Source organism: Microtus oregoni, unplaced genomic scaffold (assembly GCF_018167655.1).
Source record: "Microtus oregoni isolate MIOR12 unplaced genomic scaffold, Mior012 000002F_ref0000024, whole genome shotgun sequence".
Classification (NCBI taxonomy): Eukaryota; Metazoa; Chordata; class Mammalia; order Rodentia; family Cricetidae; genus Microtus; species Microtus oregoni.
The window spans coordinates 87,805,931-87,830,627 of NW_024543061.1; the positions used below are offsets into that span (position 1 = coordinate 87,805,931).

General features: G+C 45.1%; 1 protein-coding gene across 1 annotated transcript in view; it reads left to right on the forward strand.

The window, feature by feature from the left end:
* Positions 1-1,566: 1,566 nt before the first annotated feature.
* The window catches only part of Far2 (fatty acyl-CoA reductase 2), a 115,707-nt gene continuing 92,576 nt past the window's right edge, over positions 1,567-24,697 (forward strand). The window contains exon 1 of the mRNA XM_041639627.1: positions 1,567-2,001. The gene's annotated coding sequence lies outside the window, so the exon portion shown is untranslated. The remainder of the gene's footprint in view (positions 2,002-24,697) is intronic.

Sequence of the window (24,697 nt, forward strand, 5' to 3'; positions counted from 1 at the left end):
AGCACCCATGAGGAATCTGCCCTGCAGAGACCTTAGCCCCAAGCCTGCAAAGCCCTTCGCTGATGGAGTCTGCAGGGCAAGCTGCTCAGTTAACATCCTTTGCAACCGTGCTTCTTGCAAACCAACCCACCACATAGATGAATACCATTCACACAATGATATTTAAATTATGGTTTGTATTTTCCAGTAATGTTGCATTCACCTGTGAGCCTTTCTTCAGAAAGTGGGCCTTTTTATTTTCCACGTTACAAATAATTGTAATGTGTTATTAACTCTCTGCACATTTCTCATTTTGTGCATCCTTTTGGATATGCTCCTAATAAATAGAAATCCCTTATCACAGGGTCTAGAAAAATTAAAAAAAAAAAGAAATGTGTCACTAAGTTGCTATCCAAAAAGTTGTGACACTTTCCCTTGCGTTATCTATGTGATTAGAGATTTCTGCATTTTGTATTTATTTTTGCAACACTCTGAGTTGAACCTAGGGCCTCACGTGTGGTAGACAAGAGCCTGGACTACTCCTGAGCTACCGTCTCAGCCCATTTTTTTACTTTTTGAGACAGGATCTTCACGTTTTTAGCTAGGCTGTCCATGAACTCTTCAGGTGGCCCAGGCAGGCCTTGAACTTGCCACCCTGCTGGCCCAGTATACTAAGGAGCTGGAATTGCAGCTGAGAGATTTACAAACCTTGTTACCATCCTTTTCCTGCACCATTTAAAGTACAGTTACAGGATTTGAGTCTGAGGACACATTCAGATCTGTTTTTTAAGTGGTTGTGTGTATGTGTGTGTAACTGCGAGTTTGTCTGTCTGATCCTACTCATTTCTCTCTTGCTTTTACACAGTCACCTGCGCAAAACTGTTACACTTCTCTTAACACACTCAATCAAACAGTTCAGACGCAGAGAACTCAAGAGTGAAGTTTTTGATAGATGAAGATGCTCACTTCATTGACTTCGACTTTCCATGCTTCAAAATTGGTGTCTTTAAGGGCTTGCTATCCTTCATAATAAGAACGAGAGTAACTTTTTATTCTTTCCCGTTTTCTTAACTGGCTGTAAATTTGGAAGACTACCTTCCACATTGTGCAGAGAACTGAGGTGGGCGTTGGCCGTTTTTCCTCTCTCCCTGGTTGGGAGGGAATTCTGTTTCCTGCCTGTCCATCATTCTCCGACTCCCTGGGCAGCTGTGGGGTTTCTGTCTAAGATTTATCAATAACTAAATATAAATAAAACAAAAAATTTAAAGCTACCAAGAGGAGAAAGAAAACATTTTCTAGGGAAATGCCAGAGATTGCCTCTGCCTGCTTCTCCCATAACCTGGCATCCTTGATCCCTGCCCACCAGATTGCTAACATGAAGATCATTGTTTCTGCTTTTCAGACCCGACCCAGGGAGAAGGAAACCAAGCCCCAGCCCTCCCTGCTCCCCCAACCTCCTCCCCCCCCCTCCCCGCGCAACAACAGCCCCCAGGCTGTTTAAAAACCCCTGCAGCGCTTCTCCCTAGCCTCCATCCACCTGGAGTGCGGTGCGGAAGAGCCAGATAAATAGGATCTGGAGCGCATTTTGCCAGTGCAACGGGGAGTGATTGTTCCTGCAATGAATCAAATCAGACTCCTTCTCTCGCTTCCCCTCCCTCCTTCCTCAGCTTTTCCAGACAGGGGCGCCCTCCCAGCTAACTTTCCCCTCACCCAACGATGCAACCAAGGGGGAACCACCCGAAGCCTAGGAGATGCCATCTTCAGGGCCTGTGCGCCCGAGGCCCCTGCACAGCTCCCGCCCTGGGCAGAGGCCGCGCGGTTGGGCGCCCAGCGGCGACCAGGAAGGTCGGAGGGAGGGTGCGCTCCTCCCGCCCCACACCCAGTCTCTGAGCCGGATATATAGAGTTACGTTTGGGAGCCCCGAGAGCAGCAGCGCGGTTCAGAACAGCTTGAGAGCCTCCAGCATCCCTGGGAGGACCCTGACCACCAGCCGGCCGGCGAGCCCCGTCACTGAAGCAGCAGGTACCCAGAAGCGGGCGGGGAGGCTAGGAGGCTGGGCTGGGGAACTTGAGGACTGTAACTGCACAGTAGGCGGGTGCCAACCGAGAAGCGGTGGCCCTGCCGGATCCCTGGTCGCTCACCATCCTTCCGGGTCCTGTAGGTGCAGGGCATCTCTTGAGTCCTTCTAGGTGAGACGAGCAAGCAGTGGAGAACGGGGAAGGGCTGATCAAGGTGAACATGGGGTCCTCTCCAAGGGACAGAGGCATCTGACTGGTCCCACCCAAGTCTTTCTGGTCCAGGTACTGTTGGATTTTCAGGCCACGTGTGCTATAGTGCCCTTTCTTGTCTTCACTCGCCCCACCCAAGGCTGTAAACATTGAGACCCTCCCACTCAGAGACTCTTCAGGGTCAAGCACTCCAGGCTGAAAAGGCCTTGGGTGGCCAAGTAGGGTTTGTACCCGGTCAGAAGTTCCTCATTTCCCTGGGGTGACTTGGGCATCCTGAAGAGAACAAGGGGGCAGATGCCAGGGCCTCCAGCTAGGACAGGGAGCTTAAGGAAGGCTCCAGCGGGTGACAGTACCTCCAGGCAATTGCAGTGGGAAAAATTCAAGCCCAACCTAGGAATGCCTTCTTCATAACTTCCAGGCTCCTGACCCCGGTCTCCTTACAGGGTAAGATTATGAACATTTCTTGTCCTTTATACATCATTTACCAAGTGTTGAGACCATGATTATATCTTTATCTGCGAGACTCTGGCTTCCCTTTAAATCTTGTTGAGTGTTCCACTGTGTGTGAACAAGGGAGCAGGGAACTCAAGAGAATTGTGTGTTCCTGCTTGCTTGTTTAAGGTTACACCCAGAGTTTGACATTGAACATGAAAATGTGAGACTCAGCCTGCAGTTCCACACCTTGTCTCTCTGCACCTCCATTTATCTGAGCTGGATATTCGACATGGGACCACAGTTCCTCTAAGGCATAAAGTAGGGCAAAGAAATTAGATAAAATGTAAGGCAACTAACAATTTGTACGGGTCGCCAGTCTCAGCAAACTTCACATCTGACGGAGCTGGGCTGTCTAGAGATGGCCTCACCAGGCTTCAAGGACAGTGATTTCATTCTTCTTGTTTCTGAGAGCCCGTGTCTCTACTTTACCCTCCCTTTATTTGCTTAATTTCTGTCTTGAGAGATTCCTCCTCACTGCAAATGCTAACGTTGGGCTGCAACAGTCTGTCAGGTAGATAGCGGCAGCTCACGGTGAACTGGTCAGTATCAACAGGACTAGGGGAGCGTAAGAGATGATAAACTCCCCCAAGGAACCAAAATGTAACACAGCTGTTGAAGAGAGGCTGTTTCAGAGGGCTGAGAAGTCCACAGCTCATCTGTGGGCATCACTTTGAGGTTTATCAAGAATACAGACTTCTTGGGGACTGCAGAGATGGCTGAGCGGTTAAGAGAACTTGCTGCTTGCCTAGTCAGGGTTTCTATTGCTGTGAGGAGACACCATGACCACAGCAACTCTTAGGAAAGGAAAACATTTCATTGGGGATGGCTTACAGGTTCAGAGCCCATTACCGTGGCAAAAAGCAGGGCAGCGTGCAGGCAGACATGGTGCTGGAGAGGCAGCCAAGAGTTCTACACCTGGATCAGTGGACCACAGAAAGAGTGACACTGGCCTGGCTTGAGCATTTGAAACCCCAAAGCCCACAATTGGTGACACACTTCCTCCAGCAAGGCTGCACCTCCTGATGCCACTCCCTAAGGATTCAAATACGAGTCTGTGGCAGCCATTCTTACCCAAATCACCACACTGCTCTTGCCGAGAACCCGAACTTGCAGTTCTCAGCATGCACGTGGTAGCTGACAACCATATATAACTCCAGTTGTGGGGTATCAGATGCCCTCTTCTGGCCTACCTGAACTCCTGACATTATTGCAGCACACATATATGCATGCAGGCAGAATACTTATACATGCAATATAAGTAAAGTTAAATAAATAAAATTAAATTGTTTAAAAAAAAAACAATACAGGTACCCTGATCAAAATCATCATTCTGCTTCTCTTGATATAACACTTCTTTCTGGTAACATTTGGTCAGTCATAAGAATTCATTGTTTCAGCCGGGCGATGGTGGCACATGCCTTTAATCCCAGCACTGGGGAGGCAGAGGCAGGCGGATCTCTGTGAGTTCTAGACCAGCCTGGTCTACAGAGCTAGTTCCAGGACAGGCTCCAAAGCCACAGAGAAACCCTGTCTCGAAAAACCAAAAAAAAAAAAAAAAAAAAAAAGAATTCATTGTTTCAATTTATTCATTCCTTCGTTCATTTTTGGTAGGGTCTTGTGTAGCCCAGACTGGCATTGAACTTGCTCTGTAGCTGAAAATGACTTTGAATATATAACTGTCTTGCTTCTATATCCAGAGTGTTGAAATTATAGGCATGTAACACATGCTCAGCTTATGCAGTGCTAGGGGTGAATTCAGGGCATCCGTGTGCTAGGCAGGCCCTCTTCCAGCTGAACTCAGTCTCCAGCTCCAAAGGGTTTCACAAATGCCATCTCAGAGGATCACACCAGAGCCTGCCAACCTGCTTGCTCCTGCCAGCACGTCGGTGCTGTGGGCTCTATGGGAACATGCGCTACTGGCAAGGACACAGTCTTCAAGTTTTGTTTTGTTCAGAGACCACTCTGGGTATCTAATAAAACGTTATAAAATACAAAACCAAACACACTCTTAGAAGGTCACAGCCCAAGGTGAGAAAAGGTGAAGCCCAAATGTCCATATTACATATATCCAGACACTCTTCATGGGACCAGTTTTGTGGAATTCAGAGTCAAGAGTTGAGCTGAGCCCCACATCTAGAAGGCTACTCGGCTTAACCTTGGAGCTGGCACTACTGTCTTAACAAGAGGCTTCCTGTCTTCATTTTGCACTGGGTTTTCATTGTACCCTGATCCCAGCTCAATAGCCCCTTTCTAGAGCTCACTGGGTATGTCTTCTCGCAGTAACCCTAATTCAAGTTACTTTCCTGTAAGGGCTAACGTTAACCCATAGGCCCCACTTGCCCAAGGACAGGAAACTCTCTGGGACATTGGGATCTATGGTGCTTGTGAAATCACAAGTCATGTGTTCTCACTTCAGTACCAAGGTTGTCTGCCCCAACTGCATAGGAAGTGCTTGACCATGCTTAGGTAGAAAATGTGTAGACAGGAAGTATGTCAAGGTGTATGCTAACCCCTTCCCCATTGGATGAAGGCAGGAAGTAAAAAGTGGGGGTTCACCTTTATGAGCGCCTGACTGACCTAAATTTGGGGCTATTTCTTTAGGAATCCTAGGTATAGACCTTTCTGGCCAGTACTAAATAAAGCTTGCTTCAGTTCGGTCATTGTGGAACTGGTCTTTTTCCTCACAGTTCTCGGGTTTAACATTTCCCACCACAGACTTTGAATTTAACTGCGTCCTTGGATGCCTTTGATTACATCCTTAAGCTTATCTTTTATCTCTCTCTTTTTTTTTACTGGCATGAGCATGACAAATTATTTATCTTAAAGGTACTTGTATTATCTCTGGGGGAAAAAAAGAGATAATTAAGCCATGCATGGTGGCACATGCCAGTCACCCAAGCGCTCAGGAGGTTGAGGCAGTGGTTTAAAGTTAATCCTCAGCTACACACAAAAGATCTGGACCAACCTGGCTGGCTAAGAACCTGCCTTGATTGAAGGGAGAGAGATAATAGTTGCAGACAGGCCCATTAACCTTGAGCCTTTATTAACCTCATGTTAATAAATACGGTATGAATGGGAACTGTTCACTACATTTTTTATAAGTAGGAATATTGATCAAGCTCCTTTAGGGGATTTTGCAAACTTTAGACCTCTTATATTTTAGTAATAAGAAAATCAAACGAAAAGTGGCTGAGTAGTAGGGCTTGATATTTTAAATATTGACTAAATATTATATGTGCAAGCCTGGAATTGCCCGCTGAATGTACGGGTAACTTCTTGGAACACACTTGCTAAGATGAACTAATGTTTGAGCCATCCTCAGACAGAGCAGAGACTGCGCAGTGAATCCTGGGAACAGTTTCTTTAGTTTTTTTATTTTTTTATTGAGCTACACATTTTTCTCCACTCCCCTCTCTTCTTTCCCTCTTCCCTGTCTACCTTCTCCCATGACCCCCACACTCCCAATTTACTCAGGAGATCTTGTGTTTTTCTCCTTCCTATTGTAGATCCATGTCCGTCTCTCTTAGGGTCCTCTTTGTTGTCTAGGTTTTCTGGGATTGTGAATTGTAGGTTGCTTTTTCTTTGCTTTAGGTCTAAAAGCCACTTATGAGTGAGTACATACAATATTTGCCTTTTCTGGGTCTGGGTTACTTCACTCAATATGATGTTTTCTAGATCCATCCATTTGCCGGCAAATTTCAAGATGTCATTATTTTTTACCGTTGTGTAGTGCTCCATTGTGTAAATGTACCACATTTTTCCTTAGTTGTGTTTGCTGGGTCATTTAATTATCTAAGAGCTGGCCCCCAGTACAAGCCGGTTTTGCCCTCCTCAAGTTGTCCACTGTAACTCTCCTGTCTGTTAAAGAGGAACTGAGGAAACTCCTCCCTAGACAACTTGTCTCTGAGGTGGGACTTTTTAAATTTCTTCCCCAGAGCTTCCTGAAGCTTTGAGTCTGGTTTGGTGGGGACCATTGAGAGCTTTCCAGCCACAGACTCTGCTTAAGAAAGTAAATCTACACAAAGTCGATAAGGAAGGAGAAGTACCTGGAGGAATGAAGGATTAGAATCAAGAACTGTTCAGGGCGAGAGTGCTGTGGGGGAGAGGCGGAGAGAGCAAGGACTTGAGCCTGGAGCTCCATTTGCAAGACTAGGTAGCGGGGGAGGGGGAAATAGGGTAGAAGTTTGACATTAACTCTTCCATATGTGTTAAAGATTTCATTTGTGTATTTTTATTTTTAATGTTGTGTATGTGTGTGTATCTATGCATGTTCAGGTATATGAGTGCCAGTGGAAGCCAGATGCATCAGAAACACCCTTGATCTGGTGGTTGTGAGTTGCCCTGTATGGGGGCTGAGAATCAAACTCAGCAACAGCAGTGCCTGCTCCTCTACTGAATCTTATTTCCAGTCCTGCTGAGTGCTTCAATTCAAAGCAGTGGGGTTGCTGCCACTGCATTCCCAGTGCCTACAAGAAAAGAAAACAAAGCAGAACCAATGATGCCAGCTCTCTGAAAAGGGTACTGGCTGGGCAGATGAGGGTCTAAGAAAGAGGGAAAGTTCGCATTTCAGGCTCTTCTAAATCCACACTTGAATGCTATAATTTTTAAAGGTTATCACCATGACAGATATAGCTCCTGTTTTTCTGGCTTGAGCTTAGATGGGATGTGTTATAATTTCCTAAAATGGCAAAAAGTAGGGAAGAGAGAATTGAGCTTCATCAAAGGGTTTGTTCTAAAACACAGTTCACTCCCTCACTTAAAACCCTTCGCTCCGCTCCTTCCTCTCAACAGAAGTGCTCCCCAGACTGCTATCTGTGGGACAACAGTTTCTTGGAACATTAGCAGTTAAGTGGGAAAAAAGAGGGGGGAAGCTTTCTGGTGAGATAACTCTGAAAAAAACACTTGATTTAACCCACTTGTTTTGCTACAAGATTTCTCAGAGCCCACAATATCCTAACGAAGATTGAAAATCATCAAAGGTGAAGCAGGTCTCCTGTGATATTTCCTAAACCTATGACCTTCAAATGCTTCTGGTAGAGCATCTAACAGAGTCAGCATCCGAGAAATCACTGTGTGGGAAATCCTGTGGGAAGCTCCGTCCTATATTAACAGATTAGTCTTTAACATCCACCACTCTGTTAACTGTTAGATGCTCTCCACTCTCTAATGCGTCTTCCTGGGGCAAAGCAAAGACCAGATCCTCCGTTAAAACGATGTGAAAATACTTGCACGTAGATAAGCAGAACCTGGAGTCTGATTAGAAGGAAACTGTTTTCTTCCAGTGTTTGCTTTCAGCATCGGCTTTCCTGGTGAGGCTCTGCCAGACCCTTTCCTGGTGAGGCTCTGCCAGACCCTACTGAAGTTCATTCGGTCTGTTGACGTTTATAGGTGAGGGACTTAAGGATGGTGCAGGGTCTTTTGTTTCTCGCGTTCATGTTTTCATCTTCTGGGCCTCATCTGAGATGTAAATCTACCAGATTGATGTGGTGGGGGCATTTAAGCGATGGTTTTTGAATCTTTCCCCTCCCTTTCCCTATTATCCATAACTGGCGATGGGCTGCAGGCGGGAGTGTAGACTGCAGAACATTGCGGTGGAGACGGTTCTCAAAAGAGGTCCATGCAGCTCTGGATCCTCCCGATCGATCATCTGTTCAAAACTCAAGGACTAAGCCAACAACAGTTTGGGGAGCACATTTGGTTCCTTACTCTGTATGTTTTACAAACCAGAAATGGTTCTTATGGTTTTTTGGCAGTTAAATCACCAAGACCATTCTGTGGCACGGGTAAATGACATGAAGTTAGAGTTGATTCCAGATGAGGTCGTCTCCACATACTTGCTCCCACTTCACTCTGTTCTGGAGTTGTCGACCTTCAGAGGGTGAGAGCACAGGCCCTCAGGGAAGCTTGGCTAACCATCTTCAATATGCCCACCAAAGAGACCATAGTGAAAAGGCAGAGAAGTGAGAAAAAAAGCAGAGAAGAGAGAGGTCAAGAAATGTACCCAAGTCCCTGGCTTGACGTTTAGGTTTAAAATGGAAGAAAGGAAGCATAGCTTAGAAGGCTCCAACAAGGTGTGGTCCCACACATCCTCACTGTCCCAGCTCCAGTGTCTCCTGTAAGGTGACAGTCAGACAAGTTGTAAGAATTGTGTGAAGTCTTTCCTTGAGAGGCAAGTTCCTCTTCTGGCTGGCACCAGGCTTCAGCCTTTTCCTTCACCCAGCGTGAGATTCCTAGGGAAATTCCAATTTCATGGAGACCATTGTTTGAATGGTCTGATGGCCAAGGGGTGGGGCACCAGGGTCTGTTCAGGACATCCGCATCCCTGCCAGGATGGTTCCAAGTCTGCACCTGACCCAGAGCAAAGGGTGCAACATATTTCTTTGTGTAGCCAACAGTGTAACTGGGTAAATAATGAACAGACTAGCCTAACCCTAATTGTCAGCATGGGATTCATAGGGGTGCAGTGGATGTGGCACCCTTAACCTCTGAGTAGAACAAAAGTATTCTCAAGCTTCAGTTGATACTATGTGTCCCTTATGACTTTTGGGCTTAATACTGCTTGATATTATTTTTTTTTGCTGTTGTTGTTTCAGAAACAAGTTTTATTATGTTATTAATTATTATTATGTTTCACTTTTGAGATTATATTTTACATATGTATCATATAAATTGTTTTACATTTTATATATTACTATAATAATTTTGAGAAATCATTTCCTCCTTCCATTTCCTCCTTGTAAACCCTCCCACAGACCACTCCTTGTTATCTTTCAAATTTATGGCCTCCTTTTTCATTAACTGTTGTTATGTATACACATAGCACAATAACACACACACACACACCTAAATATATAAATACAATCTTCTCAGTCTACATAATGTTACTTGTATGTATGTTTACAGGGTTGACCATTTGGTATTGCGTAACCAGTTCTTGTGAACTTCCCTGGGGAAGAGTGTTTCTCCCGTCCTCAGCATTCCCTGGTTGCCCGTGGCTATCTTGAGGCGTCATGAGCTACCGCTGTTCATGTTAGCATACCTACAGGTGTACTCATTGCTCAGCTCATGTGTAGAGGGTAGAGTCATGTTGGTGAGAATTTACGACTGTAAGCTTCGGACGTTCCTAGGAGACACAATCTCAGTGAGCTGGATCTGACCTGAAAGCCTCCTCTCTGAGAACCAGCTGGCGTGGTACCAGAAGACACCATTTAAGCTTCCAAAGGAGGGAAGCAACCACATCCTTACTCATCTGTGGTGTCTAAAACCCATATCGATGACCAGCATGGCACACTAACCCTAATAGTGTAGTCGTGGCAAATTAGTGGAAACCACTATCTCTCTAATTGGATAAGACTTGCTCACCAAGAGGAAAATCACGCGTTGTCCTGGAGACCTAGCCAGCTACCCAGGCCCGGCGACATCATGAATCTCGGAGGAGAACCCATAAGCACTGCTCTACTAAACCAGCATAATCCCTAACTACATTCTAAATATTTGTCCCCATGCCCACAGATAAATGCAGTCCTCATCCATCACCAAGAATACTGTTTTGAGACGATCCCTATACAGCGGAACAGCATCCTGAAGTTGGGAAGGGTAGGCAAGGAATTGCTGGGATAATTGTCTCCTTATCTTCAATAGAACCTCTGTTAGGCTCTGAGAGCCAAGGGACCAGACACAGTCACTGGAAATACCTTGCATTTTAGGTCGTCTTTCTTAACGGTGCACATCATCACAGGTCACCAAAGTCAGCACAAACTCAGGTGTGTTGAGGTCAGGATGTTTGTCCATTAAATCATATCTGGCTCCAATACACTTACAACTACTTATGCACGTATGCCAGCAATGCATGACACTATAGTCAAGAAAACCTACAGGAATCTCTGGTGGTTTGAAGGTGTTAATTTCCCTCCACCAAAATGAGCGCTTTGGTTGTTTTACCAGCAACTTGTTCTTGCCAAAACTCTCTCCTTAGTGGAGTTATGCCACTGCCTCTTCCGTTTTTTCTCTTCTGCTATTTTGGTCCAGTCCAGTCCTGCCCCAGCAGCAATTATTCAAGTTACTGGGTATCTTTAAGATCTCACAGGATTGTGTTTGGGTAAATTTAGGTCTCGGTTTCTCTTAGGATGGAACAACTACTTTTTTTATAAGTTGAATTTTCATGAACCCCTATTGCCCTGTCTCACACCCTCTCACCTACAATACCCAGTGCTCACTGCACACAGCTCGTCTTAGTTAATAATATTCACAGCTCAAGCTGTAGAAGGGATGAGGGCCATATCTTATGTTTGGTACAATGCTCTTGTCTTATAGAAAAGAAAGGCCTATCTATTTAACGTGTACATGTGGACTACAACAGAAAACGTGGATACAGAGGACAAGAGCACTCCGTCCCATTCAGCTATTTATTCTTTAGTAATATTCACTGAATATTTACCAGGACTCAGATGAGTTGCTTAGCTCTTAAACTGGCTGTAGCACCTGCTTTCAGGCTTTAGTGTCCTCTAATTTTGAGCCTTGTTAGTCAAGAGTCTAAAAACATGGAATACTGGCCAAACTTTACCTAATCTTCTTCATCCTCCTACCTAGCCTGCATGAAGTCCTGGCTTTGAACCCTAGTGTTGTGCAAACTGTAGAGGAGATGAAGGCAGGGTCGGGAGTTCAAGGTCACTACTGGCTGCCGGCTTAGCTGGAGCCCAGCCTTGGGATCCTCAAGACTCTGTTTACAAATCATCAAGAGGACTTGATAGAAAGTGAGCTAAAAAGCAATATGAAAAATTCCACCAGGAAGGATTATCTTTTACCCAGAGCAGGCTCTGGTGGTTAATTTGCCTGGGCTTTGTCCTCTTATCTCTTCTTCCCCAGCCTCCTTTTTCTTCAAACCTGACTGGTGAATACCTTGATTCTCCAACTTCCCCTTCATATCTGCCTTTAAAGATTAGCACAGCAACCTCTGTTTCTATAAGCAATTGTCTGCTAATAGTGATAGGAAAAGTCAGAGAGGAAGGACAAAGTTAATGCCCCTGTGGGGAAGTCACAAAACTTCTGGAATGGTGTCTTTTGGTATTGGCAGAGGGTGAGCACGCAGAAGTTGCCCAGTGAGAGGAGAGGACAAAGGCAACTTTATCATCTGAAGTCAGCTGTCTAACTTTCTAGAGACTAAACAAAAATGAATCCTCTGCCTTAACAATCCTTTCCTATATGGGCATCTATCTCTGAGATACAGTGGAGTCCTTAGAAGTCTTCTCCTACAAGCTAGGGCACAAATGCTTCAGGAGCTTTGAGTGAACAGATGTGAGCTGACCATACAATGCCACAGGAATATTTTCTCATCACTAGAGGCAATTTGCTGGCTTGAAGTATATCCCACCTAGTTCATGAAGTACAATCAACAATTGTCCGTGCTACCCTCTTCCTTCTCCATGCTATGATTTAGACAGACAAAGCCTTGCATTTTAAAAGGCCGTGTCTTTTTTCCTGCTATGACTGAATCAGGAAAATCTCTTAAAGGAGCCATGCCTCTGCTTGCTTCTAGCAAACAGAGCCCATCCAAGAAAATGCCGCTAGCAAACCATGCTACCCTCTGCTCTTTTGTGTCTAGAGTTAATTTTTAAGCTTTCTCGGGTTTTTATGTGGATATAGTTATCCACGTTGGTGCACCAATTGTTGTAGGAGAGACCACTTGTTTGTCCCAGCTGCCCAGAATCAAAATAATCACACAGAAATTGTATTAATTAAAACACTGCGTGGCCCATGAGCTCTAACTCCATATTGGCTAACTCTTACATCTTAATTTAACCCATTTCTAGTAATCTGTGTATAACCACGTGGCAGTGGCTTACCGGCAAAGATTCAGCATGTCTGACTCTGGCAGCTCCATGGTGTCTCTCTGGCTCTGCCCTTCTTTCTCCCAGCATTCAATTCTGACTTCCCTGCCTACCTAAGTTCTGCCCTAACAACAGGCCAAGGCAGTTTCTTTATTCATTAATGGTAATGACAGCACACAGAGGGGACTCCCCCATCAGTAGGGCAGTAAATCCATAAAGAATAGCTGTGTTTGCCTTCATTGATGATACCTACAGCCAGTTTCTGGTTTCCAAAGCCTCCCTCTAGATATGCCTTGGTTTTTTCCTGCAAAGGGACATTTACACCAAAATCCCTGGCTAAATCCAGCTGTTTCTCCCTCTTCTTTTTCCTCTCACCTCTGCCCCTTCCCCACCCAGCTCTGGGTGACAATGAATTCTGTTCACACATCTTTTGTGGTGTGTTGTTGGTATCACACTGGCCATGAGTTTTTCAAACTCCCAAGCCAGCTCTCTGTGTTGAAAACCAGCTTTGCTAAAACTCATATGTTCTAGGGTAGGAGTGTGAGGATTAGAATTATTAGGCAAAAGAAACAGATAAAAGACAGAAACATGGAACAGCATCAGGAGGGAGATTCAGTATTCACAGTTTTTCACACGCTTACAGACTTCACTCCAAAAGGGGAGGAGGGGGGGGGGAGACAACAGACTTCATTAGCATGATACAAGGAATAGACTTGAATTCTCTGACCTTTGGTCCAGGTGGAGCAGGTCTATTTCAAGACTCTAAATGCTAATTAACCACACCCTAGGCCAGAATCTCTCCTCTGTAGGCGCCTGTTGTTAACAACTTTGAGAGGGCAAAAATAAGCTCAAACTCTCTAACCTCCAGACAAGGTGGAACGGGGTTCACATCTGTCTGTGCCCCAACACCTCAGCAAAGGGAGAGGAGGCAGTAATTTATAAGTGGTCTTGAGTAGAGGCTCAAAAGGGAAGAAATGGGGGAGGATGGAGAGGACTCCAGGCTCAGCCAGCGGCTGGAGAAGGCTTCAGATGGAGGCTAAGGAGGAGGCGTGGTCGAGCTGCACGACACCACCAAGTGTGGATAGTGTGAAGAAGGTGGAAGTCAGCATGAACTGATCATCCCTAACCACTGATGGGGAAGTAACAGCAAAGATTTAAGTGTGCTTCTCCCAAGTTAAAAGGCAGTGTTAGGAATATTTCCTAACTGAGCCTCACCGCCAGCACAAAGAACTGCAATCAAACCAGATTAGATGCCCATGTTTAAGGAATGCCATGCTCTTGGGTGGCTGGGAACATGGCGAGAGGAAGACAGAAGGAGAGCACACACAAAACCTGAAACCACGTGTTCCTTTTTCCGGTGTGAGCCTAAATACCCTGTGGTCAGTGCTTGGCAGGCTGGGAGTTGGAGTCCAAGCACCTGGCAATTCCTAGGCCAGGGGCTGGGGTGACACTTCCAACTCAATATAACATTCCAGACTCTTTGAATATAGGGGTGTTAGAAGGCTGGGGTCTCACTTTTGACCAAACATCCCAGAGTCCTTGTATAGGGGCGTCAACTCAAATCTGGCTACTTCCTGTGAGGATGGAGCGATGTGGGAGAGGGGAGAGCTGGGAGTTGGTGTGCTCACCTCAGTGAGAGGTGGGGCTGGGGCAGCATCTAGCTTGCTGTCATCCTGGGGAGAGCTGGGAGTTGGTGTGCTCACCTCAGTGAGAGGTGGGGCTGGGGCAGCATCTAGCTTGCTGTCATCCTGGGGAGAGCTGGGAGTTGGTGTGCTCACCTCAGTGAGAGGTGGGGCTGGGGCAGCATCTAGCTTGTTGTCATCCTGCAGTCCTCAGGCAGCTCTTTTTGTAGGGAGATGAGAAGGCAGGTGGTTAGGAGAAAAAAATAGTTATTATTGGCCTATGAAATGGGCTACCCATGGGATGGGACACAATAGCAGATAAAACCAGATTTTAGTTGGCAGGTATTCTTGATCCACAAGAGTTGATATCAATGGTGAAGTCCCAGGAGCTGGTGCAGGTCTTTGGCGTTGTCTCGGGAGCGCTTTGTGGGTTGGTCTTGGCCCAGGCAGCAGGAATCACCTGTAAAATATGCTTGAAACTGGCTGGGGTTAGAAAAAGGCTCTGGAGACTGTTAGGGTTTTTTTTTTTTTTTTCCAGACCTGATTTTTGATACAGCAGTAGAACTTTTCCAGGAACCTGTAAGAGAACTGGAACAGATTTATATCTTGGTGTCATAGCTAAAGGCTATTGCTTTAGGTTAAGACAATTAAAGGAATTGGGAACCATGGATTCTTTAAGATACACCTGAAACCTGTTAGGCACACCTGTCTGTATTTTAGCAGAAAACTTCATTAAATATCATGGATGAAGTAATAAGTTAACAGTACCTTAAATTGTCAAATTCCATTAGACAGATCTGGGAGGGATAAATGAGCAAAAATGAGATAGCGTTTTAGTGGTACAGGCAATCCCAAATCCTCTCCTTGGTCCTTGGAGAACACCAGTCTTGGAAGCAGTGCTTGCCCATTAGCTGCTGAGTACGAGAGGCCCAAAGATTTTTCCTGTCAGGGGGAAGATTTAGTCTACAGAACTAGGAGATCAATTCCCTAAAAGGCATCCAGGAAGTTGAAGACCTAGAAGGTCGCCTTTGCTATGTGGGTTGCTCTGCCAAACCCAGAGGCAAGGCCTGAAGGCAGAAGGTCTTCTATCTTCTTGGAGGAGTTAAAGGGTGTTGCAGAAGCTGCATGTCTGTGTTAGAAGCTCTTGTTGTTAAAATGCCATGCCCTCAGATCTGTAAAGGCACTGAGAACTAGTACCATTAACTATTATTTAAACTGGGCATGTAAGCTAAATTTAGATGTATATTTTATCCAATAAGTTATAGTTTACCAATGCTAGTAAATGTAAGAAGATTAAAAAGAATATTTTAATAAGTCAAAGAATCTTAAAATGAACAGACATACACACAGAAACATTTATAAAGTTACACAGACATACTGTGGCCGCATTATCAGCTGACCAACACAAAATTTCGGTGTAGGCAGGCAGCAAACACCAGAAAAGCACAGAGGTGATCCCATTAAGGACCAGACTAGCAGACGCTGCAAGAGGGAACAGAAACATAAGGACAAAACATCCATACAGTTTTAAAGTGGAAGGACAGTGGGGAAAAAAACGGATCTGTTGTAGAGAGTCAAACAGATAGGGCGGGGGGCCCAGAATGATCGCAGCATAGGAGGCAGAAGCCAGGAAGAGTGGAAGGACAGAGGGGAAACAGATTTTTTTTAAAAACCCAGAGTGAGAGAATAGTAAACATGGCGGAGGGGAAGAGGACCAGAGTGATCCCAGTGTAGGCAGTGGGAGCCAGTGAAGCATGGCAAACAGCTGATAGGCCAGCACCTTTCCAAACGGACGGACAATGGCCTCCATTGTCCTTGGCCAGTAGAAAGGGAGTCAGGTTTAGATTCCCAAATTTGGAATGGGACGTGAGCCAGCCAGGCCTCTGGGCACAGCATCGGAGCCCCAAGGGCTACAGAGAGGAGAGGCCAAAGCGTGGATGGGACAAACCTGGAGCTATGAATCAGTGGAGAAGAAGAGGTGGGGGCAGGATAAACCACGGGCTACAAGTCAGTGGAAACAAGAGGCAGGGAGGGGGGCACACATCCAGAAACCATGGGTTATGGAGCCTTAGATAGTCCCAGTTTAAAAGGATTTTTTGTAATAGGCTGTTCAAGGCGTTTGACTAATCATCTTGGAATTGTAAGGACCCGTTTTAAAGGTCTATGCCCAATGGGACTCAAGTCTGTTGCGATGTGTCCATCAAACACAGCCCTTGAGTCAAAACGGGGGTTCATGGAAAATGAATGGGGGATGTCTCCCCACACCCAAGTCCCATCTCAGTGAAAGCCTGGCTTTTGCCATGTGGATCAGGCTCCTGGCACAGTCCATGACTTCAACAAAAGCCCCAAAAACGAATGGGTCACCCCGGGAACCCTATCAGCATAGAGCAAAAGAAGGGGAACTCACCGAATCTGAAACCAAGTCTGGCAGAAAGCACAGAGGATGAATGAATTCCAGTACAGTGGTGGTGTACCCATGGAAAAAAAACAGACCCATCTTGGTGGGACCTCAAAGATGTTAGGAATATTTCCTAACCTAGCCTCTCTGCCAGTGCAAAGAACTCCAATCAAACCAGATTAGACCCAATCAAAAATGCCCATGTTTAATGAATGCCACACTCTTGGGTGTGGCCGGGAGCATGGCCAGGGGAAGACAGAGGGTGAGCACATGCAAAACCGGAAACCATGTGTTACTTTTGCAAGCAGAAGCCTAAATACCCTGTGGGAGTGGTCCTGACCCTCCCCAGAGAGGGGTCAACACTTGGCAAACAGGGATTTGGAGTCCAAGTGCTTGTCAATTCCCAAGGGACTGGGGTGACACTTCCAACTCAATATTATAGGCAGTCCTCTGCATTTTCTTACAAAACTGTTTCCAGATGCTGCTAAGGGCCAGCATCTATGGCCATTCATTTAATTACCAGAGCAGGAAGTGTATCCTGGTTCCTTTGTGCTTTCTTGGTGCTAGTTTATGAAAGACAGAAACAATTACTACAAGGATGAATCCACCAAACATTTGCCAATGCTATTTTTTGTGTGCTTCACTCTTGAACCCATTAACTGTTGATTTGTTCTAAGTCAGCTATGGTTTCAAGCTCATGATGTGTTATGGTTCATCACCCTGGTGGCACATTTTACAGGCAGGAAGGGATGGGGCTATCCATGACAGCTGGCAAGAAGGGGTGGGGCTATCAATGACTGCTGGCTAAACTCACCCCTAATGATCAGAAAATATTTACCAAGGATGTGTCATTGGGTTACAAAAGCTATCTCCTGTTAGCTCTAGAGATCCCATATTACACACACATGGGAACTAAGACCCATGAAGTTTTAAGTATAGCTACAAGGTAGACATTACTATTAGAAGATAGCCATTGTTGGAGCACAACTTTATATAAGAGAGACACTTCCCACTCAAAAATCTACCTTGAAAGATCTAGCATGAAGGATGCCTCGGTTATCAAGATATACCAAATGTATTTGGATGCTATGATCATATTCACATTCAAGGCTGCTCCCTGTATCCATGGAAGCTTACTCTACCTTCAGTTCTAATGAACCAACTTCTCATGAATGGAGCTATGGGTTGATGAAGGAAGGTCATTTGTCTATGTGTTACTTTCATTCGTTAATAAAGAAACTGCCTTGGCTTTTGATAGGACAGAAGCTTAGATAGGCAAAGTAAACAGAACAGAATGCTGGGAAAAAGGAAAGTGAGGCAGACGCTATAGCTCTCCTCTTTCCTGGTAAGCCACCACCTCGTGATGCTACACAGATTATTAGAAATGGGTTAATCAAGATGTGAGAATTAGCCAATAAGAGGCTAGAACTAATGGGCCAGGCAGTGTTTAAAAGAATACAATTTGTGTGTTGTTATTTCAGGGCATAAACTAGCTGGTGGCCGGGAGCCTTACAGGTGGCAGGAAGCGGCCCACTGCTCTTTCTACAATGGGTTTCTTCTTACTACTAAGTGAAACGTTTTTTCTTTCCAAAAAACCTCTCCACGGACACAATCCAAATCAGACCAAATCAAACTGAATTAGAAAAAGTCCAGGTTTAATGGATGCCAGTGCTCTCGGGTGGCCTTCTAGGCCCTCAGAGAGTAGATGGGGAAGGAAAACCAGAAAACCACAGAGAGGGGAAAGGAAGACCAGAAAACCATGTGTTTGTTCTCGGTAGGGGCAGTTTAAATACCCTGTGAGAGTGGTCTTGAGCCTCTCTGGGGAGGGGTCACTGTTTGGAGGGCTTTCTTGGAGGTGGAGTCTGGACTGAGGCAACTCCCAGAGGAGGGGGCTTGGGATGGAACTTTCCACCCAAACATTCTTGACTTTTTGGATATATGAATGCCAGGCAGGGGCTGAGGTGAAGCCTTAACTCAAACATTCCAGATTCTTTGAGTATAGGGCTGCCAGGTAGTTGGGGTGAAAATAATCATACTAGTAGATAAAATCATACTAGTGGAACTTGGAAGAAGAAAATCAGCTCTGTGGTTAGCATCTCCTTGACAAGCTCATGCTTTTAGATTGTCAGAGTTCTGCTACTATAATGTGTGATGGAAGGAAGGAAGGAAGGAAGGAGAGAGAAAGGAGGAGGAAGGAAGCAATAAAGGAGGGAGAAAGAAAGGAAGAAAGAAATAAGGAAGGAAGAAAAGAAGCAAGAGAAAAAGCAAGGAGGAAGAAAGAAAGAAAGAAAGAAAGAAGAAAGAAAGAAAGAGAGGAGGGAAGGAAGGAAAAAAGGAAGGAAGGAAGGAAGGAAGGAAGGAAGGAAGGAAGGAAGGAAGGAAAAAAGCTGGGCATGGTGGCACACACTTTTAATCCCAGTGCCATGGAGACAGAGGATGGAGAATCTCTGAGTTTAAGGCTATCCTGCTTTATATAGTAATTACATAGTAATTTTCAGGAAAGCTTGGAAAGAGACCCCCTCTTTAAAAAAAAAAGAGGTGAGAATTCTCAACTGTGCAGTGTGTCCTGGGTGTTGTCATACAGAAGAAACAGAAAGCAAATGAGCATCCAGTCAGAGCTTTCTCGTTACTGAAAGTAACCAGATGACTTTCAGTGTCTTCCAGCAGAATTGAGAGAACTGGTCACATTACATCCAAAGGCAAGAGCAGAAAGCACTGAGGAATGCATGCCTGCTAGTGCTCAGCTTACTTCATCCAGACTTACACAGTCCAGGATCCCCTGTCCAGGCAATGTTACTGCCCACATCACTTAATGTACTGATACAGAAAATGATTCTTTGAGACTGCTTTTCCAAGTGATTCTACACTGTGTCATGTTGGCGGTCGTCACAGTCCCTGACCTTGTCCTAGGAAATGTCTTCATTCCTCCGTGTGATTGGTAAATAGCAATCACACATTTATTACCCAGGGTTCTTGTGAGAAAAGCTAAGATGTATACATGAAATGCATTAAAGCTTGTTAATATAAGAGTTGCTGATGTGAGCGGGAGGTGATACTGAGGGTTGTATTGTGTACACATGTGTGCATATGTGTTCTACACACAGATAAGAGCCACATAGCACATAATCCTATGCTTCATAATTGTCCCTCACGTCTTGTATTCCTTGGAGGACTTTTATATACATCTCAGTGTAGATGGAAGTTTCTGTCCCATCTGGTCCCATACTTGTTCAGTCCTAAAAAAAACACACAGAGGCTTATATTAATTATAACCTTTTGACCAGTTGGCTCAGGCTTATTATTAACTAGCTCTTACAACTTAAATTAACCCATCATTCTTTTCTATGTTTAGCCATGTGGCTTGGTACCTTTTCTCAGGGAGCCATTGCTTCTTCTTCTGTGTCTGGCTGGTTATTTGTCTCTGCCTTTCCTCTGCCCAGAATTCTCCTAGTGTTGTCACCCTGCCTATATACTTCCTGCCTGGTTACTGGACAATCAGCATTTTATTAAACCAATATGAGTGACAAATCTTTAACAGTGTATAAGAGACTTACCCCACAGCATTCCAGAATATGGGTCAGGGGGAGTCTTCCTAGACCACGACCCCAACACATGCTTCTTCTTTCCACAAGAAAATCTGTGCACTTTCAACTATACCCCCAGACCATTCCCTGAATTTAGTGTTTAGCTCCATTCCATTTCCACTCCTTGAGAGCAAGTTTCACGTGGACAAGCACAGAGTTCCCCATAGCTGCGCCACTGTATCTCTGCCCACTTCTATTTTGAGCACCAAAGGTTCCTATTATTGGAAACCTACATGAAAGGGCAGTCCTCATCTCGGCACCGTGCTGCGTGGTGCTATAAGAAATCTCTAAACCTGACAGTCACACTTGTGTAAGGATGCTATTTCCAGATGTTTCCTGTTTCTCTTTTCTAGGTCACATACTGTCATTCATTTGACTCCCCAGTGCACACATAAACACACAGGCAAACCCACCTTCCTCAGAGTTGGGGGCTTCCTATTGATCTTAGCCCCCTCTGTGTAGCATGCGCTGTGAATCATTCCTTAATGCTGACCCTACTTCCCATTCATTCTCTCTAAATTTGGGTCTTTAAAAAATTACTTATTAACTTGCATGTGTGTATGCCTGTGTAAGTTTACAAGCAACACATAAGAACAGGTATTGTCAGTCACCAGAAGAGGTTGTCTGATCCCCTGGCGCTGGAGTTAGATGGGGTGAGCTTCCGGCTATGGGAACTGGGAGGCAAACTCCAATCCTCAGCAAAGGTAGTGTGTATATCTGCTGAACCATCACTGCAGTCTCTGAATTTGCATCTTGCCAACCATCTGTGTTCTCTGCTACAACTTCATATAAATGGTTGGGCGGTACTGGACCAGAACAGATAAATATTCATAGGAGACAGGGAAGTGCAAATGCATCTTTATCATCAGATGGACTTGAAGCTGCTGTCAGCTTCACCAGTTTCTGGAGTGTTTTGCATCTTATTTGGAGAAGATATTGCAGACATTTACCCATCTCCATGCTCCCTTCCTTTATCCTCAGCTGGCAACATAGGACTCTGTCCCACACACCAAGACGCAGACAGCTGTGGCAAATTCTGCTCAGCCCACATTTATTTGGCTCCCCCATCAACCTCTACTTCTTTTCCTTCTTATTTGAGAGAGACAAGGAAATCAACTCCTCCTGTCCAAGACACTTCTCTCTTTCCTAAAAGTTATCTGAGTATGTACATGTGCTAGTGTGTGTGTGTGTGTGTGTGTGTGTGTGTGTGTGTGTGTGTGTGAAGGACAGAAGACAACTTTAAGTGTTATTTTTCAAGAACCTCCCATCATGGTTTTTGTGTGGTCTCCCACAGCCTGGAACTTCCTAACTCTCCAGATGACTGAGCTCTCTCCCCAGCCTACCCCTCCCCAGCCCATCTCTCCTAAAATTTTATGCTGAGCTTCAGCAGAACCTCAGCTCCTTGCTTGCCCCCTCCTGTCTTGTCTGTTCATCTCAGACAATGTATTAACTCATAATATCGTTTTACTAACAAATGACTCTCCACACACCCTTGGGTCCCTGTATTCTTCCGCGGCTACCACCCCACCCCACTCCACGCTTCCTGCTGTAGCTGAGTTCCCCCAGAGGGGATTTACCCTGGCCGTTCTGATTAAGTCATCTGTTCATAGATTTGTCCAATAAATACTCCATTCAACGTACAGTTTGTGAATGATTCTAACGCTCAGCATGCTGATTCATTTATCGACTTCCCTCTACACTGACACGTGTTGGCTTACTCAATAAGGACATTTACTGTAGATGAGTAAGTGGACCTGAGGTGTGGCTGTACCAATGACAGAGACAATCAGCAGGCACACCGTTAAACTTCAGGGAACAAGGACTGCTGGGGTAGTGCTGGGAACTGGGTGACTAACACGGAGTTCCCAGGGTGGTACATCACAAAGTCAGAATCTACAAGCAGTTCTTTCTGTAGGATTCCGGGAGTTACCAAAAGATAGAACCCTGATAAGGGCGAAGAACAAACAGAGACGTTAGGGGAACCCTCTTCTGATCCTGGCTTGAAGCCAGACCTTTTAGGAGTTAGTGAACTTTGGTTCAGCTCCCAGAGAGGAAAGTGTAGCTAGAGGTGCCCTGGATTGGTGGAGGGAAAGTACTGCAATTGACAAGACTTCGAGGGGAAAAGAGGACCTTTGGCTACTGGCAGGAGACCCTGAGGGTGTCTGGGTCACCCACTTCTGGACATGGAGAGCAGGGCCTGATGACAAAGTAGCCACCAGATCACCTCATCCTCATCCAGAGATTGTCTTAATGTCTCAGAAGCTCCGTTCAGGACTGAACAAATAGTAAGTCAACCTAATTAAAAACAATGGTATTTCTATGTTCACCCCACTGAAATCCTAGAGTGAAAATTGAAAAATGAAACAAAATCCCCAATTGTAAAATCTAGCTAACCACAGCAACTGGAACTTGTAAATGATGGAAATTTCAAATGGGGCTTCCTAATGCTTCCTGGTAAGCTCTAAAAGTGATTAACACAGGAGGTAACTGTCTTTTAAACATTTCTAGATGTGTGTGTGTGTGTGTGTGTGTGTGTGTGTAGGAGTGTAGACGGAGTTTTCCTGTCCCAATAGCCAACATGGATACCTAAGATTACTTATAAATGCTCAGCCAATAGCTCAGGCTTGTTTTAACCAGCTCTTATGACCTAACCTATTTCTATTAACCTGTGAGCTTCCCCAAGCCCCATGGCTTCTATCTCTATCCCATTTTGTGTGTCCACGTCATTCTCTGGCTGGCTGGTGACTCCTCTGACTCTGCCCTTCCTTATCCCATCATTTTCACTTTGGCTTTGCAGCCTAACTTTATCCTGTCAGCTCTTGACCAGTGGGCTTGTTTATTAAAACAATCGCAGCAACATATGTTCACGCAGTGTACAAAAGGGTTGTTCCACAGTGGTATGAGTCTTCTGCCCACATTCATGTATGTGCACCACACACACACGATGCCCAAGGACGTGAGAAGAGGATGTTGGACTCCCTGGAACTGGAGTTACAGGCAGTTGTGAGCTGCCATGTGGGAACTGAGAACTGAACTCGCGTCTTCTGGAAGAGTGCCCTTAAGTGCTGTGTACCCTCTCCAGCCCTGGGATAATTATTTAATATCCTTATCTCTAAAACGAAATTCCCTCAACTACTGTTTCCTTATAGGAAGGTTTGTGGGAAGGCTTGGCAAATTTGTTTAAAAGGGAGGTTTGATTCCCATTAGATAAAAGTTTTTGTGCTTCAATAACAACAGAGCAGGTTACTATTACAGGAAGGGGTTCAGTACCAGGGTGGGAGGGCAATTCCATGAGTAAACTGCTTGCCACACAACCATGAAGACCTCAGTACCCATGAATTTAAAAATGGGCATGGCAGTGCCCACCTGTAATCCCGGTGTTGGGGGGTGAGTGGAGACGGCTATCTTGATAGAGCTTTCTTGGGCAGTCACTCTAACCCAATCAGTGAACTCCAAGTTCAGTGACAAACCTTGTCTGTTGTAAATATGGGCGGCGGGGCTGCGTCCCCAGCACCCCGGCTGCCCACATGGCTAGCTTATGCTCCGAAATAACAACACACAAACTGTATTTATTTAAACACTGCTTGGCCCTTTAGCTCTAGTCCTTACAAGCTAATTCTCACATCCCGATCAACCCATCTCTAATAATCTGTGAGCACCGGTCTTACCGGGAAAGATTCAGCATGTCTAACCTGGCGGCTTGCTTCATTGCGTGCATCTGCCCGGGAGAGCGGAGCATGGCATCTCTCTGAGGCGTCTGCTCCCGAGAGGAGAGCTGTGGAGTCTGAGCTCACTTCCTCTTCCTCCCAGCGTTCTGTTCAGTTTACTCCTCCCACCTATCTTCTAACCAATGAAGGCCAAACAGTTTCTTTTTATTTAACCAATGACCTTCCTCCATCATTTCCCCTTTTTCGGTTTAAACAAAAAAAAAAAAAAGGCTTTAACTTTAACATAGCAAAATTACATATAACGAAACAGTATTCAAGTAAAAGTTACAATAATCTTTATCATAACTAAGGAAAACTATACCTATAACTAACTATTCTTAACTCCATCAAAAGACTCCAGAAAGATACAATACTACCTAAGCAAACAAGAAAAAAAGCAACTTTTAAAACTCTAGAAATGACAGAAACATCTCGCTGCCTGGACAGTCACCCAAAGTTCCTCTGTACCGTTGGGGCATCCATCTTCAGCCTTCAGGCCCATGGTATCCAGCAGACATTTCCATAAAGCAGGAAAATTCAAAGTCAGTTCAGTCACTATCTGTTGTGTCCTGCAGAATGTCTTGCAGACTCTTTCATGAATCAGGAACCCCGAAAGATCATCTCACGTTAGGCAAAATCAGTAGTCCTCTCTCTGTGGGTTGTCTGTGTCCAGTTTATGCAATATTCCAGGCAAGAGCAGTTTCTTGCCCAAATGGCTATCAAACTCCATAAGGATCCTCTTCGATGCCCATCTTCCTCTTGAAGTAGATTGGTGCTGCCAGGAGCAGAGTGTCTCATTATCATGAAAAGTCCTAAGTTATTAAAACATTAAATAGCATATTCCATAGTCTTTGAAA